Source organism: Phoxinus phoxinus (genome assembly GCF_949152265.1).
Source record: "Phoxinus phoxinus genome assembly, chromosome: 4".
Lineage (NCBI taxonomy): Eukaryota > Metazoa > Chordata > Actinopteri > Cypriniformes > Leuciscidae > Phoxinus > Phoxinus phoxinus.
The window spans coordinates 3617146-3635703 of NC_136879.1; the positions used below are offsets into that span (position 1 = coordinate 3617146).

The following is an 18558-nucleotide window of genomic DNA, read 5'->3' on the forward strand; positions in this document are numbered from 1 at the left end:
ACCTCCTCAGAGATAGACTGCTAAAACACCGGGCTCTCTAACCAGGGCGGAAGAAGCCGCGGCGCGGGCTTCCAATCCGATCCCAGAGAGAGAGCGCTGGATCCCCCGGGTAAAGGCAGAGAAAAGGCGGCGCCCGTCTCTAACCCCTCCGCGAGATCCATTTGCGAACCCCGCAATACCAACCTCCGTGCTGCCTCGGCAACACGGGGCCGATACTGCGAGGAACGCGAGCCTGAACACCCTCCTCAAAGAGTGACAAGCGGGAACGGAGCGAGTACGATAGTAACACGCAATGCTCGTCAGCACCCTCGAGCGCTGACAGAACATGCTCCGTTCCAAACAAACAACACATACATCGTGTGTATCCCCACCCGTAGAGACAGAGGGCAGGAAGGAACACACGACCTAAGGTAATTTGTTCGCCATAATATCTATGCTTGAGACACACAACAATAAATAAGACAGACAGTATGACACAGAGCGCTTTGCTGAGGCACAAAAGCTAGCGCGGTTCTAAACCGGATGTCCTTTATCCTTTCCTGGTCGTCACGTCACCCGCCCGTGACGCCCACTCTCGCCATTGGACTAGTTGACATAAGTGCTTCAGACGCAATCATGCAGAAGCGTTCCCTAAAGCGTCATTGACGCATCGCGAGTTCCCTCGAAAGGGAACGGTCTATAGTTATTGTAAATATGTGAGTCACCAGATTTATACAATGGGATGACTTTAGCCACCTTGATCTTGTCAGGAAATACTCCTGTTTAAAATTATATATATATATATATATATATATATATATATATATATATATATATGTATATATATATGTGTGTGTGTGTGTGTGTGTGTGTGTGTGTGTGTGTGTGTGTGTGTGTGTGTGTGTGTGTGTGTGTGTGTGTGTGTGTGTGTGTAAGTAAAAGTTTTATTCATACTTTTACTTACAATCTCTATAATTTCTTTGCTTTCTACAGTTCCCAAAACAAATGAGTATAGATTTTTATCCACATGATCCATAATAGAGTATTTCATCCCTGTGTGCTTTATATCCATGGCTAGTTTAGGGCCCACATTTACAAAGAACTTAGTGAATCTGTCAACCACCACATTAATATTTGTCAACTGTATGTCATTGTCCTTGAAATTTTCCGGATCATTCAATTTATTAAGTCCTTTAGTAATAATAGTGTTTATTGTATTCCATATTCCTTTCACATTATATTTATTTTTCTCTAATAAGTTATTATAATAATCCTTCTTAAATACCCTCATTATGTTAGTAAATTTGTTTTTATATTTCTTATATTTTAACTCAAATTCTTTGGCTCTATATTATATGAAATTCCTATAAAGGTTTATTATTTTTTTTTTAAGCATTTTGAATTGATTTAGACATCCAGGGTTTTTTCTGAATACTTCCTTTTATTGCAATATTGTTTTATTGGACAGTTTTTATTGTATAGAGTTGTGAATATGTCTAAAAATAATTAATATGCAGTATTAAGGTCAGCTTCTTTGATTACTTCCTTCCAATTGTACTTAATTAATTCCTTTCTAAATGCAGATATAGTTTCTCCGGGTCTCAATCTCCTATATTTATTCTCATTGCACTCCCTTTTCCCACTATAATTACAGTCATGAGTCACAATAATTGGCAGGTGGTCACTTATATCATTAATTAATATTCCACTTAAAGAATTACTTTCAAGATTGTTTAAAAAAAATATTATCTATCAGAGTGGCACCATTACCTGTTATTCTGATTGGTTTAGTGATTGTTGGGAAAAAAACTCAAGCTATACAATGTTTCAATAAACTCTTCCGCCAATTTGTGATTAATAAATCAATATTAAAATCCCCACTGATTTTATGCTTTACTTTATTAAATATTTTTTTCAATTTTTCTATAAATATTTTAATGTTAGATCCTGGTTTCCTATATACACAACTTACCATGACATTCTTTGTTTTTTTCATACATAATTCTATTGTGATACACTCCATTATATCATCAATGACTACTGCCATGTTATCAACAACTTTGTAAATGATACCTTTGTCAACAAAAAGCGCTGAGTGCTGAGGTGAATTTTTGTGCCATTAGTGACTTGAAAGAGAATAAAGTCAATAACGCCTTTAGCGCTGTTGTAGCCTACCCTACTAGTATGTTAGGCAAGGATCTATTTGCAGCTTTTAATCAAGACAGGAAGGAAATTAAGGAAAATAAAAATAAAATTGTTATTCCTTGGATTAACAATCCTTCCAGTTGCTTGTTAAAAATCACGCTTAAAGGAAGACTCCAGTTTTTTTGGAAATTGGCTCATTTCCCAACTCCAATAGATTTAAACAGTTGAGTTTTACCGGTTTCGAATCCATTCAGCCGATCTCTGGGTCTGGCGGTAGCACTTTTAGCATAACTTAGCCCCTTATATTGGCATACATTTTTTCATTGGCATAATAATTGGCCCACAGATATTACATATTTAAAACAGTAATATCCTATACTAAACCTAAACTAATCTTGACACTATAACTATATATAATTTGAAAGCTTACAATCTCTGGTTTTCAAAATAAATTACAGAGGAGCTTACAAGAATATTTTCATACTCCTAAGGCGTGTTCAGACCTTTATTATGAAATAGTGATGAACATTATCAGATAATATTTTATTATCAGAAGTTCATTCAAAACGCCACATTTTATTTTCAAGCGTACATAGGCGTATCAGGTCCTACAAAAAAAGGAAGCTTGGCAGATACAGATGCAGTAAATGGAGTTTCATCTGTTAATCGAACAGTCCCAGAAATGAAAAGAAAATGGTTCGACATGAAGCTTGACTGCAAAAAACGAATTAGTTCACTTCGAAAAAATATAGCCCAGCACACTATTGAAAGCAATTAATTATTTGATTAAAGTGTTCCGTTTGCAGATGCTATTACTGGCTCTCATAATAAAAGTAAAAAGAAAAAACGAATGTAATTACTATATATCATATTTTTTCAAAATGTGTGTAAATATGTACCCGATTAAGGTGAATTAAAATGCAGCCTTATTAATGAGCAAAACGTTCGGATGTTAAACGCACTATTAACGCGTGTCTTGGAGCAGGTGTAGATTTATTTCGTACCAACTAACGTTTGGAAAATACGAACATTTTAATAAATCCGAAAATTGACGCCAGAACCACTTTACACACGATTTACACAAACATTTGTTCTGCTCGTGTTTCATGAATGAGACCCATTGACTTTAATGGAAACCTATTGACTCCGCCGCCGTTCCGGAGCGGATCCGCAGCCTTTCCGCAGTTGGTGGAAATTAGGGGTCAGTCCCACCTGACTATAAGTCGCAGGACCAGCAAAACTATGAAAAAAAGTGTGACTTATAGTCCGGAAAATACAGCTACAGGCTCTCGCAGTCCGAATTCCTTTGCGCTATTTCAAACAATTTGATCAACTTTGTAATACATTTTTATGGAATTACAAACACCCCAGGATGAACCTGCGAAAGCTGCTGAGGCCAGTGGACAAAGGAGGATTAGGTGTGCTTAACTTGCTCTTTTACCATTATGCGTTCACCATTAGGCATATGGCACAGTGGTCTTTACCCCCGGAGAGAGCCCCCCCTATGCATATGCTCGGGAGATTATCACGTAAAACGAAACGATACCCAATCAGAAAGCGAGCTGACAGAAGACTCACCTCCAGCTCGCACTGTAATGTAAAGTTCATGTTCACACTGTCTCCAAGACTTAATCAAAACATTTATCTTTTCCCCCCAGCAAATGTTCTGTAAACAGCAGTCCATACACTATCAGCATAATTTCTTCTTGCCGGTCGTCCGCCATGTTTGTTTACTTTAACCCTCTGGGGTCTGAGGGGTTTTCTGGGTCCTGGAGGTGTTCTGACATGCTCTAAAATTTGTGCTTATTTCTGTTACTTGTGACATTTTCATGGCTAAAGTCTTATTACACTGTATTCAGAACAAACTCTGCTACAATAGTATATCAGCAGCATGTTTGTAAAAGTTTGTAGTTTTGAGAAAATGTGTCACTGAAATAAGGTCATAATACCCATACTGATTATTTCTTCACAAGACTTTTGAAAATTGTATCATGTAGCCTAGAATATTTGCTTCAAAACTATGTGAAAATTATCCTGCATACTCATTCAGATAAGAAAATAAATTGATTTAAAATTTGTAAGACATGTTTTGTGTAAGAAAGCTGTATACGAAGAGGCGTTAACAACCCCATGAATATTGAGTGTTTCACACCTGAGAAAGACAAAGACCCTCCCATAATGAACACACCTTTGTGCCATTCCTGAAACATAGGTGTCATACATACCTGTCATCTCCATTTTGTTTGATTTTTCATTTTACCATGTAGGCCTACATGTACAGAGAATCATGTGAATGTTTAAGTCAGCAGGACTCCATCAAGTCCTCTCTCATCTGGTCCCTGTAAAAAACAAAACAAAAACGAAACAACTGTGAACATGGTGATATCAAGATAAACTACAGGGCTGCACGATTCTGGGAATACATTTTTAGTATTTTTAGATTTTTAAAATTGGGTTAAAATTGCGATTTAACCCTCTGGGGTCGGCAAACGCGCGGGCGCGTTTTGCTCTTTTTTTTTTACATAGCAGCAAAATAGACCTAAAATACTCCGTCAGTTTTGGTCATACAGACTTAAGAAATATTAAAAAATAAGCTGTTAAATGTCTACTTTTTTATGTGTCCACTTACAATCGAAATAAAACATTGTGCTTTTGTAAAATAAAGTAAACGGTGTGCTTTCTGCCTCTCTGTCTCCGTGAACTTTTTTTCTGAAGCACGTCTCTAAACTTAGGCAAGGCAAGTTTATTTATATAGCACATTTCATACACAGTGGTAATTCAAAGTGCTTTACATAGAATAAATTGAAATAATTACATAAATAATAAAAGAAATAAGAATAATTAAAACAGTTTAGAAAATAAAATACAGTGCAAACAGTCGGACGAACAGTGGCACAGTGCTCATTCAGTAAATGCAAAGCTAAGAAGTGGTAATTCAAAGTGCTTTACATAGAAGAAATTAAAATAATCAAAAGAAATAAGAATAATTAAAACCCTATCTGAGATGGAAGTGATTGAGCAGGTTTGCGGTGCCACTGGACCTACAATCCAGGGATGTCCTCTGCTGGGGTGGTGTCCCCCACAGAGCACGTTTCACTTTTGCTGTTTTAAACAAACAGCGAACCTCTATACTCTCCGTAGTATAGATAATCTTCACTCGCCTCTTCGGAGTGAAGCTCTCCCGTTCCCCTTCAAAATCTCTTCCAATCAGACAGCCCTGATAATTCATAATCACCCCTATCTGAGATGGAAGTGATTGAGCAGGTTTGCGGTGCCACTGGACCTACAATCCAGGGACGTCCTCTGCTGGGGTGGTGTCTTATACCAGTATTGCCCAGTGGGGCCCCCACAGAGCACGTTTCACTTTTGCTGTTTTAAACAAACAGCGAACCTCTATACTCTCCATAGTATAGCTAATCTTCACTCGCCTCGTCGGAGTGAAGCTCTCCCGTTCCCCTTCAAAATCTCTTCCAATCAGACAGCCCTAAAAATTAATAAAATCTTCCTGAATCACAGTTTGGAAAATAAAATTATAAAATACAGTGCAAACAGTCGGACATAAATTACATCAACCGGTATCTTTCTTTTAAAAGGATCTTCTTACGACTTACATGTATCAACTTTCTTTTCTCTTTCAATCTTCTTACGACTTACATGTATCAACTTTCTTTTCTCTTTCAATCTTCTTATGACTTACATGTATCAACTTTCTTTTCTCTTTCAATCTTCTTACGACTTCCATCTATCAACTTTCTTTTCTCTTTCAATCTTCTTACCATCTATCAACTTTCTTTTCTCTTTCAATCTTATTACCATCTATCAACTTTCTTTTCTCTTTCAATCTTCTTACGACTTACGACTTCCATCTATCAACTTTCTTTTCTCTTTCAATCTTCTTACGACTTCCATCTATCAACTTCCTTTTCTCTTTCATTTACTTGCACATTCTTTTCACTTTCCTTAGCCCTGCATTCACATTCTTAGTTCTTTCTCAGACGAAAACTTTAATATCGTCATTCAAATACTGTTCTACAATGCTCATTCAGTAAATGCAAAGCTAAACAGATGTGTTTTGAGTCTGGATTTGAATGTGGCTACTGTAGGAGCACACCTGATCTCTTCTGGAAGCTGGTTCCAGCTGCGGCTGGCATAATAGCTAAAAGCGGACTCTCCTTGCTTTGAGTGAACTCTTGGTATTTCTAGTTGATGTGATCCTAATGATCTGAGTGATCTGTTGGGTTTATATTCAGTGAGCATATCTGCAATGTATTGAGGTCCTAGGCCATTAAATGATTTATATACCAGTAATAATACTTTAAAATCAATCCTAAATGTGACTGGAAGCCAGTGTAAAGACCTGAGGACTGGTGTGATGTGTTCAAATTTTCTGGTTCTGCTCAGAAGCCTGGCAGCAGCGTTCTGTACGAGCTGCAACTGTCTTATGGTCTTTTGGGGAAGGCCAGTAAGGAGTCCATTACAATAATCCACCTTGCTGGTGATGAAAGCATGCACAAGTTTTTCTAAGTCCTGACTGGAAACAAAGCATCTAATTCTTGCAATATTTTTTAGATGATAGTATGCTGATTTAGTTATTGCTTTGACATGACTACTGAAGCTAAGGTCTGACTCTAAAGACTCCCCAAGATTCCTGACTTTATTTTTAGTTGTTTGACCTCTAGAGTGAAGGTATGCATTCACCTTGAGAACTTCATCTTTGTTTCTAAACACAATGACTTCAGTTTTGTCTTTGTTTAACTGAAGAAAGTTTTGGCACATCCAACTGTTTACTTCATCAATGCATTGGAACAGGGAGTCAATGGGGCTGTAATCGTTAGGCGATAGGGCTAAGTAGATCTGTGTGTCGTCTGCATAGCTGTGGTAAGAGATATGGTTCTTTCTCATTATTTGGCTCATTGGAAGCATGTACAGGTTGAATAGGAGTGGCGCAAGAATTGAGCCTTGAGGAACTCCGCATGTCATGGATGTCCACTCAGACTTATGGTCTCCTATACTCACATAATAACCTCTCACTTCTAAGTATGACCTGAACCATTTTAGGACTATCCCAGAAAGCCCCACCCAGTTTTCCAGCCTGTCAAGAAGTATGTTGTGATCAACAGTGTCAAAAGCAGCACTGAGGTCAAGCAGTACCAGCACTGATAATTTGCCTTTATCAATTTATTATGCCTTTATTAATTATCTTTATGAGCGCTGTTCTCTGTGCTGTGATGCGATCGGAAACCAGATTGAAAATTGTCAAAGTATCCGTTCGAGCTTAAGAATTTGTTCAGCTGATTGAAAACAACTTTTTCAATGATCTTGCCAATGAAAGGAAGATTTGAGATCGGTCTATAATTGCTTAATATAGTCTTATCCAGATTGCTCTTTTTCAGGAGGGGTTTGACAACTGCAGTTTTCAGGGAGTTTGGAAAACTTCCAGAGAGAAGTGAGGCATTTACCACTTCTAGGAGATCTGCTTCTAAGCTGTTTAACACACTTTTGAAGAAAGATGTGGGAAGAGCGTCAAGGGCGCAGGTTGATGTTTTAAGGTGCTGTACGGTTTCTTCTAAAATTTTGCCATCAATTTCTTTGAAATCAGACATAGTTACTACTTTCTCAGGTTGTGGTCTGATCTGTCTGACCCCAGTGCAACTCAAGGATGTGCTGATCACCTTTCTGATATTATTGATTTTCTCAGAGAAGAAAGAAGCAAACTCACTGCACTTGCTGTCTGAGAGCATTTCACTGGGAATCTGGCTCGGGGGGTTTGTTAGTCTCTCAACAGTAGCAAAAAGAGTGTGTGTGTTGTTTAAGTTGCTGTTTATAATATTTGAGAAGAAAGTCTGTCTAGCTTTGCCTAGTTTCATATTGAAAGCATGGATGGTGTCTTAGTAGATGTTATAATGGACTACAAGTTTTGTCTTCCGCCACATGCGCTCTGCTTTTCTGCATTGTCTTTTCATATTTTGCACTGCTGTTGAGTTTCTCCAAGGTGCTTTTTGTCTACCACTCTTCCTGACTTTCACAGGAGCAATATCATCAATTACACTTTTAACTTTTGAGTTAAAAGAATCAAGTGGAAAATCAACAGAGTCAGCAGATATGCTTGGTGTTAAAGATATAGCCTTCATAAATAGTACACTAGTGTTCTCATTTAAGCATCTCTTCTTGACAGACACAGATCTAGCTTCAATGGCAGGAGAGATCAATATATCAAAGAAAATACAGAAATGATCAGACAGTGCTACATCCTTAATAACAATCGATGAAATGTTTAGACCCTTACTGATAAGTAAATCTAGAGTGTGTCCACGATTGTGTGTCGGTCCATGTACATGCTGAGTCAGATCAAAAGTTTTTAAAACAGTTTTGATTTCTTTTGCCATATTGTTTTCTGCATTATCCATGTGAATGTTAAAATCTCCAGCAATAGCAAAACAGTCAAACTCTGAGGAAATGGTTGATAGCAGTTCTGTAAAGTCCTCAGCAAAGGCTGAAGAGTATTTTGGAGGCCTATAAACAATAATAAATAAAATGCGTGGAGCACCTTTTAACACAATACCCAGATATTCGAAAGACGGGTAATTACCAAATGATATTTGCTTACATGGATAGACATCTTTAAAAAGAGAAGCTACACCCCCACCTCTCCTACCCGCTCTGCAGACACTCATAAAAGTAAAGTTAGGAGGGGATGTTTCATTGAGGACAGTTGCACTGCAGTTGTCTTCTAGCCAAGTTTCATTTAGAAACATAACATCCAGGTTGTATGCGGTTATAGGGTATATGTCGAACGTCGCATGACGAAACCGGAAACCTGGTCTCATCGCATCCGCTTGTCATAGAAAGTGTTAACAGCCGTATGAACTGACGCCGATATCTATGGAATTTTAAGGTAATCAGCTAACCTACCTATCTCACTTTGTTATTGGCGTTTTATTCTATTTAAATATCTTAACGTTAGTGTGAAGATTTTTTTTTTTTTTACTTTTAAATATCGATCTTCACATGCGAGGGACATTGGTTATGATCATCTTTGCTCGCTCCTTTTAAGTTATCTTGAGTAAAACAGTAAAAAAATGCATGAAGCACATACAAAAGACCTGAACCGGAAGCGATGCGTTTTGTTTTCCGGTTTCGTAATGCGACGTTCGACATATACCCTCAGACGGTCTTCGTTTTGGAGTCACCTCCTGGGCCTTCCCGGTCAGAAGTGACCGGACACCTAAAAATTCAATTTCCTCCATCCCAGTAAAACCAATGCAATTTATTTTTGTTCTATAATATTTTTTTTTTTTAAATTTTGTATTTGAGAGAATTTGATTGAATTTATTAATATTTATGCAATATTTATGGTCTATTTTTGCCATTGAAAATGATAAAATGATTATTATTATTTTTTTTTAATGCAGTATTTTAGTTTAATATAGAGTCTAGGCCTTCAAAAAAAAAATGGTTGAAGCAGATTAGCGCCATCTGGTGAGAGTATGGAGAGAAAGCGTAGAACCATGTTGTAACCACTAGATGGCATAAACAGCACTCTATGGAGAGGCATGTGACTTCCCCAGCTGTTTAATGGACACATTTACTTTTTTTTTTTTTTTTTTGTGGATTTGAATATATATTTAAACAATCTCAAAAACTATTTCTTATCAAGTTTTATATATATATTTTTTTAGAAATAGTGATTTAAAGTGTTAGTTTTTGCATTATGATTAGTCAAACCTAAACATTGTGTTAGAAAGCCTAGAAAAATTATCCTAGAGTGGAAATCACACAATCCACCTAATATGTCATCATGGCTTAGTGATATAATGATGTTTAATATAAATATAAATATAAATATATATTATTTTAATATATATATATAAAAAAAAAAAAATGAATTTTTTTTTTTTTCTCTAGATGTTTTAGAGTGTCACCCCTTTAATACTGTGTACTTAAAAAAAAATTAAAAAAAAATTTTGGTGAATTTTTGTGTTTTTGTCAATTTCCCATTCATTTCCTATGGGGGTCATTTTTGACCAAAGACCACAAGTGTGACTATTTTTTTTATGACCACTTAGCATGCTCGGATCATGACCTCAATTTTTTGTGTGTTCACATACATAATGCCATAAAAGTCACCAAGTTTCGTAACATTCCGATGAAGCTGTGATTTTTAAAAATTCAAAACATATTTTTTGTAATCTGAATTTATTGGTGTGTATGTGTATAAAAGTGTGTTTGTATGTGTGTGTGTGTGTGTGTGTGGGTGGGTGTGTCTGTTTTGCACTCTTGATGTTGTAGAGTTTCCCCCCTTTCCTGCGGTGTACTTTTTTTTAGGATTGTGTCCGATTTGTAGATTGTACACACAAAAATGCGGAAATTTTTTTAATTTTTGTAAATTTCCCATTCATTTCCTATGGGTCGGTCATTTCTGACCGAAGACCACAAGTGTGACTATTTTTTTCACGACCACTTAACATGCTCGGATCATGACCTCAATTTTTTTTTGTATTCACATACCTAATGCCATAAAAGTCACCAAGTTTAATAACATTCAGATGAAGCTGTGATTTTTAAAAATTCAAAACAGAAAATATTTCGGTCAGAAACGACCGAGGACCGTCTTAAGTCATTGACTAGAAGTGATTTATTTTTAAGTAAGCAGATGTTTAAAAGTGCTAACTTAACAGTCTTACTTTTTGTCTGCGCAGCAGTCTTAGTTTGGCGTGTAATAGGCACCAGATTAGATGGGTTTGGTGTACGGCTTTTGAAGGCCTTAGACTTTCTATCATGTAATCGAACAGCAATAGAGAAAGATACAGGCACACAGGGTTCCCGCTTGTTCTGTAAACATTTGAAAAAGTTACTGTTATCATAGCGGGGACCCGGCACATATCAATGAGAGCTGGTATCAGTTGTTTTTGGTTCACCTCGAGCAGAAGGAGGAGGGTGTGACCCCTGTCGTTGTGGCAGAGACCGGAGAACTCTTGCAGGAGGAGGGGGAGGGCGAGCGGGGCCCGCAGGCTTTGGTGGTTGTGAGGCCTGCCGTGTTTTGGTTGATATCTGGGGGCTTGCAAAAGAGTGGGATAGTTTGGTTCCAGCGTACACCAGTTTTTCCATTTTCTCTGAGAAGCCCAGAAGTGGAGATGCTGGAGATAGAGATAGCGTGTCTGGTGAGAGGGGCTGTTGCTCTGGTGTTATCGGAGGCTGTAATATGCTGTCCTGGTTTCCCTGGCTGTTTTCCAGGAAGTCGTCCTTGGGTGCTGAATCTTGGAGCAGTTCTACTATGTCACAGTCTATCTGTGGTGAGCTCTGTGGGCAGGGCTCAGCTGAGATTGTGTCCGTGAGCAGAAGTTGTTGTGGCTGAGTGGTGTTATCATTGTCCTTGTGTGACGTGTCAACCGCATGTCCATTCAGGTGCTGGATTGAAGTCCTGTGGTCATTCATACTGTGTCCAGGTGTGTGTGTGCCATTCAGGTTGAATGGATTGGCACACACTGCAGAAGGATGATTGAGGGAGAAGTAGATATTGTCCTTTAGCACTCTTGAACCAAGTTTATTTGGGTGGCCGTCCTGTTGGAACAGTTGCCTCTGACTCCAGAAAAGATTGAAGTTGTCAATGAAGTTCACTCCTTTTATATTGCAGGTTTTTTGGAGCCATGTATTAAGCCCAGGCAACCGTTAAAACCTGTTTGTTCCTCTTGCTGGGAGTGGTCCACTGATGAATGTTTGTACTTTCAATCTTGTGTTTCAAAAAGTTCATTGAAATTCTTCTTGAGGAGTTCTGACTGCTCTTTATGAATATCATTTTTCCCCACATGAATGATGAGTCGATTTGCAGTCTTATGTTTCATCAGAATGTTCTCAAGGTCCCTGCACGTAGTTGTATTCCTGCTACTAATGTTTCTGATAATGGAGTCACCCACTATCAGAGTCGTGTGCTCGGCTGCGCTCTGAGCTGTGTGCCGCTGTCTGCTCGACCTTGAGCGCAAGTTAGCATCAGTGTTAGCTACTGGCTTATTCAGTCTGTGTTCGATCACATTCATCACGTTTGGGGATTCCTCATTTACATTCATTAATACTTCAAATCTGTTCTCAAGATGTATAGGTGGTGGTAGGAGACCAGTGTTTGCAATCCTTGTCAGAGCCGTATCTGGGGTAGAGGCATACATGCCAACCCTCCCGATTTTTCCGGGAGACTCTCGAATTTCAAACCCCCTCCCGAAAATCTCCCTAATTCTGAGGTCTCAAGGTTGGCAAGTATGGGTAGAGGATGCTACAGCGGCAATATGTGATACTCGTGACAATCTGATGTCTCGAGTGCCTTTGGGTCTCGGTCCCTGTGTGTGCCATCGATTTGTAAGTCGATCGGCTTGTTTCTTTACACTCAGTATGGCCTGTTGAGGAGCACTAGATTCATGAAACTCACCTGCTGTATGCTGAGGGCGTCCATGACGGAGCTCTGTTGTGTGTTCCGTCTGGTTTGGTGGTCCCGCAAAAAACTTTGTTTCAAGAACTGCAATCCTTTGTAAAAGTCTGTGGCAATTGCTGCAGTTTTATAAATAATTTTCTCTTATCCTTATGCAGTTGTGTTTTCTCTTCCCCGGAATGTAAGCTTTCAGTGGGAGGCTGGTCGAGTAAAATAATTCAGCTTTTTTGTTGTAATCCAAGCGTTTGGGCACTGTGCTGATTTGCTGAGGTTAAAATTAGTTGATAAAAGAAGATAAAATATAAAAATATAAAAGCGATAGAGCAAAGCGCGGAGCAGTAAGCAAGAGCGTCCGAACAGTAGCTCTGTTTAAACTTAAACAAAACTCAGCGAATACTATTCACTCAGACATGAGATATATGTCTCTATAATCATTTAAGTGTGTATTTTTAAATTATCTAATTCAAAACTAAAAGAAATATTCTCTGTTTATGTAATCTATATAAAAAGAGCGAGAGATCAGCCATTCTCATAATCGTTCTGGCACCTCATTACTCTGCTAATGTGACACGCCCATGGAGAGCGCACGCTATTCAAACGCAGATCTGAAGCAACACATGCAAACCAGTCAACGCCCACAACAGCTGGAAAACACACTCGCTGTGAGGAATAATAATATCGTGATAATCCTGGAAATTTTACCTCAAACGTGCTGGAGTAGCCTAACAACGGATCCAGCTGCAGATCATCAGTAAGTGCTTTGTTCTAATAGCGATATGAAATGGTGTCTGTAAACCGCAAAAGACTGTTTAAATTTGAATCGCGTTTCTGTGTTTGAATGAATGAATGGCACAGATGCTGTTGTTTACTCCAGCTCGCGCGTGTCTGTGTGTGAATGAATTTAGCTTTTAGCAAACTATCTATATTGCCTACTGAGATAAAATTAGTTTAAAAAAAACTGAGTAAAAATCGACTGAATACGTTGAAATAAAATGTCTTTGTATAAGCAACATATTGAACTGCAAATTAACATTTATGCCCTAATATATATTATAAAAGACGATATGTTACAGACGAAATATGAAAGACAACATTTCGTGTTGGATAGATTATAAAGTTTTTATTGCCACATCAAAACCTAATTTACAAGGTGCAAACTAAATCTTAAAAGGTCAATATAAGCCTTCTCTTTAAATTATTTTTGTGTTTTATTAGTAAATTATTTTTGTGTTTTATTAGTGACAAATTTGGGGAGACGATAGCCTACATCCAAAACTTTCTGAAAATACGAATGAGAATTAACTGCACAATTACTAGAAATGTTTACCTTGGATATTATGCAATTTGCAAGCATACACAGTTTGTGGAAAAATACACTTTTTTTCAAGATGTTTCCAACTCTGAACCTTGTTGGATCATTCACGCCCACCTGCATATTGCCTTTCCAAACAAAAAGTGTCTAACAAAATTTAAATCAATCTATTGTTTAATGTGACCGATTAGCCCGGATGATTTTCAGATCATTTTGAAGTAAAAACTCTAGCCGACAACATCCATTAGTCAAAAGTATTGTGGGAATATGTGAAGTTGGTCGTATGTGGTCTTATATCAGACAATTTAAGTTTGAGTTTTTTGAATAACCACGCATAAATAATATTCTCTCAAAAATGCAAACATGTACATACATGTTGCTCACATATTATGATAGCCATGTTCGTGCTAAATATAGTGTAATTACACCTTTGCCATTAATATGTTTATAAGCAACTGAAAAAAATACAAATATCAGGGCATGTCAAAACATCTCAAGGACCCCAAAAACACCTTAGACCCCAGAGGGTTAAAAAAATAAAGCCTATGTAATGAACACCTTGTTGTGCCTTGTAGGCATATACGTGCAGTGCTGCTTACAATAATAATAACAAGCCTATAGCAGCTAGGCAGCCTATAAATCGTTAAACACTTCAGTAACACTACACTAGAGTAAAAATATAATTGATTATCATGTTACTTCAAATGTTTACAATTGTTATGACGTTATGTAATGAGATTGGAGTAAAAACATGCGTTTTGCTTTTCAAACAGACAGCGCGTGCAAGAGATCATTTGCTGAAGCGATGGAGCCACTGAATGTGAAGTTTATGCAACAATAACACTAACTAATATAATTCAGAAATATTTCTTCCCTTAAAATCTTTGTCTTCAAATCGCGTTCTTCTTCTTCTTTGGATGTAAATCCAATAAGCTCGCGCGCATCTTCCAAACTTGGCAAACAGCAGAGGACTGATGAGGTTAGGTGCTTTGTGTTTGAGGTAATGAGTGCGATTTGCATGTCAATATCTTTTGCGCGTGTGTCACGATCCACACTCAATGAGACAAGGGAGAAGATCCAAATGCAGTAAGTGTATTTATTGGGGAAATCCGTACTCACAAACAGTCCAGGCAGGGGTCAAAACCATAAGATCAATCCAAACATGAAACCAGAACAGACGAGAAACCAGGACTCCGAAATGGCGTGATAATAGATAAGGACTCCGTGACACATACTAAAACAGACAGGGTATAAATACACAGGGAATAGACAATGATAATGGGGAAATGGCTGAGTGCAATGATCAGTGATAAGGAACCAGCCGAGTGCAATGAGAAGACAAGGATCGTGGGAAATGTAGTTCAATAGTGTGATGGACACCGTGGGGAAGGAGGACATCTAGTGGTGACCCAAGGAACATAAACCAGACACTGTGACATAACCCCCCCTCTACGGAGCGGCTACCAGACGCTCCAAGACCCACAAAAAACAAACAAAACAAGAGTCCAGGTAGAATGGTGGAGGATCAGGGGGAGGGATGGAGGGCCAGGACCATGAAGGGGAACAGGAACAGGGGATGACAATTTAACCGGCGGCCGTGGCGAAGCAGACAGTCCATCGGGCGGCCAGGGCGGAGACGACAGTCCATCTGGCGGCCAGGGCGGAGACGACCCCTCGGGCGGCCATGGCGGTGAAGACCAAGGCGGAACAGAGACAGACCCTGGCTCAGGAACTGGAACAGACACCACCGGCTCAGGAACTGCAACAGACACCACCGGCTCAGGAACTGCCACAGACACCACCGGCTCAGGAACTGCAACAGACACCACCGGCTCAGGCACAGGAACAGACACCACCGGCTCAGGCACAGGAACTGCAACAGACACCACCGGCTCAGGAACTGGAACAGACACCACCGGCTCAGGCTCGGCGGGCGAGACGTGAAGCTCAGGCTCGGCGGGCGTGACGTGATGCTGGATCGGGACCGGCAGGGCGAGCAGCTCGGGCGGGGCCGGCAGGGCGAGCAGCTCGGGCGGGGCTGGCAGAGCAGCATGCCTAACCGGCACGTCAGGGATGGCAGTCACCTCTGGGATGGTCTCTGGATTAGGAACCACCGGACGGTCCGTTGAAGAGGCCCTTCTCCTTCTCCTCCTCCGTCTCCGGACCACCGGAATCGGAACCACCAGACCCGACTCAGGAACAGATGACACTGGCTCCGGCTCTGGAACCGCAGACACTGGCTCCGGCTCTGGAACAGCAGACACTGGCTCCGGCTCTGGAACAGCAGACACTGGCTCCGGCTCTGGAACAGCAGACACTGGCTCCGGCTCTGGAACAGCAGACACTGGCTCCGGCTCTGGAACAGCAGACACTGGCTCCGGCTCTGGAACAGCAGACACTGGCTCCGGCTCTGGAACAGCAGACACTGGCTCCGGCTCTGGAACAGCAGACACTGGCTCCGGCTCTGGAACAGCAGACACTGGCTCCGGCTCTGGAACAGCAGACACTGGCTCCGGCTCTGGAACAGCAGACACTGGCTCCGGCTCTGGAACAGCAGACACTGGCTCCGGCTCTGGAACAGCAGACACTGGCTCTGGCTCTGGAACAGCAGACACTGGCATGTCCAGGATCCGAGCCAGACGCTCTAAATAATCCATCATAGCCTTGGCGGCCCCACAAATGGGCATCTCTAGACCAGTCTCACACTGAGCAGATGGGACGTGAACAGTCTCTGACTGGGCAGACGGGACGTGAGCAGTGTCTGACTGGGCAGACGGGACGTGAACAGTCTCCGACTGGGCAGTCGTGACGTGAACAGTCTCTGACTGGGCAGACGTGACGTGAACAGTCTCTGACTGGGCAGCCGGGACGTGAACAGACTCTGGCTGGGCAGATGGGACGTGAACAAACTCTGGCTGGGCAGACGGGACGTGAACAGTCTCTGGATGGGCGGACGTACGTCTTCCCCTTCTCCGCCCGCGATGGCGAGATGGTGGCTCTAATCCGTCCCTCACCAGTCCAGGGACGAAGGGGGGCCAAGGTGGAGGGTGGTGTTGGCCTTGTTCTCGACCACCTCCTCCTCTGCGACCTCCCCGGGTCCCACGAAAAACAACCAGGCGGGTCCCCTCAAAACAATCCCTCCTCTCCCGCTCGATGGCTGGGGAAGAGAAGCTGGAACACATACCGCTGGATCCTTGCATTGTGACGGAGTCCTTCTGTCACGATCCACACTCAATGAGACAAGGGAGAAGATCCAAATGCAGTAAGTGTATTTATTGGGGAAATCCGTACTCACAAACAGTCCAGGCAGGGGTCAAAACCATAAGATCAATCCAAACATGAAACCAGAACAGACGAGAAACCAGGACTCCGAAATGGCGTGATAATAGATAAGGACTCCGTGACACATACTAAAACAGACAGGGTATAAATACACAGGGAATAGACAATGATAATGGGGAAATGGCTGAGTGCAATGATCAGTGATAAGGAACCAGCCGAGTGCAATGAGAAGACAAGGATCGTGGGAAATGTAGTTCAATAGTGTGATGGACACCGTGGGGAAGGAGGACATCTAGTGGTGACCCAAGGAACATAAACCAGACACTGTGACAGCGTGTGAGTGCGGTCACATTAAAAATAATGAGCTAGGGTTTGAGAAACTGGATATCTTGTTGGTTTTATACAAATTACTTAAACAGAGAATATTTGTTTTCTTTTTGAATCAGGTCATTTAAAACTACACACTTAAATGTTTATAAAGATATATATCTCATAAATATGTGACAAGTATTCGCTGAGTTTTGTTTATGTTTAGAGACGTGCTCAAGAAAAAAAAATCACGAGACGGAGGCAGAAAGCACACCGTTTAATTTCTTTATTTTACAAAAGCACATTTTGTTTTGATTGCAAGTGGACACATACAAAAGTAGACATCTCAGATTCTTTTTTCATATTTCTTAAGTCTGTATGACCATACATGACGGAGTATTGTAAGTCTATGTTGCTGCTATGTAAAAAAAAAAACAGCAAAACACGCCCGCGCGTTTGCCGACCCCAGAGGGTTAAAGTCACGCTTGTGCAAGATATTTTGCAAGATTTCTCGTGTTCGGGACTCAGGCTGTTTGTGAATGGAATCTGTTAGTGTGTGGTGTGCTTTCCTCGTCACATCACGACACTCTACACACTAGACTAGAGGAACAAAATGTTGTTCAGGTACACTTTTTATAGCCTTTAAGTAAGTGCGTCTGTGACTTCATCCAACACAATACTTGTATTGTCGGGTTATTGGTTTGCATGCAATTTTTTCGCAAGCTGATTGTTAGGAGTTATCAGCACATCATTGTGCATGTAAACATGCTTAATATACATTTCTGGGAAAGTAATTTACAGTTAACAAATTAACCTACAAACCTGTTAGCCAACATTATTTTACTGTAGCAATTTCTCAGTGCTTTTTTATAAAAATTGCATAGACGTTATTTTGTTTTACAGTGCAGAAGTACAATGAGGTTGTTACTTTTGTGTGTGGGTGGTGGGGAGTTCTGAGATTATTTTTCATGCCCTTGAGGTGTATAAAGAAGGTGTTGTAAGAAATTATAGTCTGCCCCGATCCAACTTCCACTCCAATATATACATTTATATCAGAATGTTCCTTCACTTAAAAGAGCTTAATTATCATATAGAGACAATTACATCCAATCTC

General features: G+C 40.2%; 1 protein-coding gene across 2 annotated transcripts in view; it reads left to right on the forward strand.

The window, feature by feature from the left end:
- p2ry13 (purinergic receptor P2Y13) overlaps nucleotides 1-18558 on the forward strand; it is a 54770-nt gene that overhangs the window by 19988 nt on the left and 16224 nt on the right. The window lies entirely within an intron of this gene.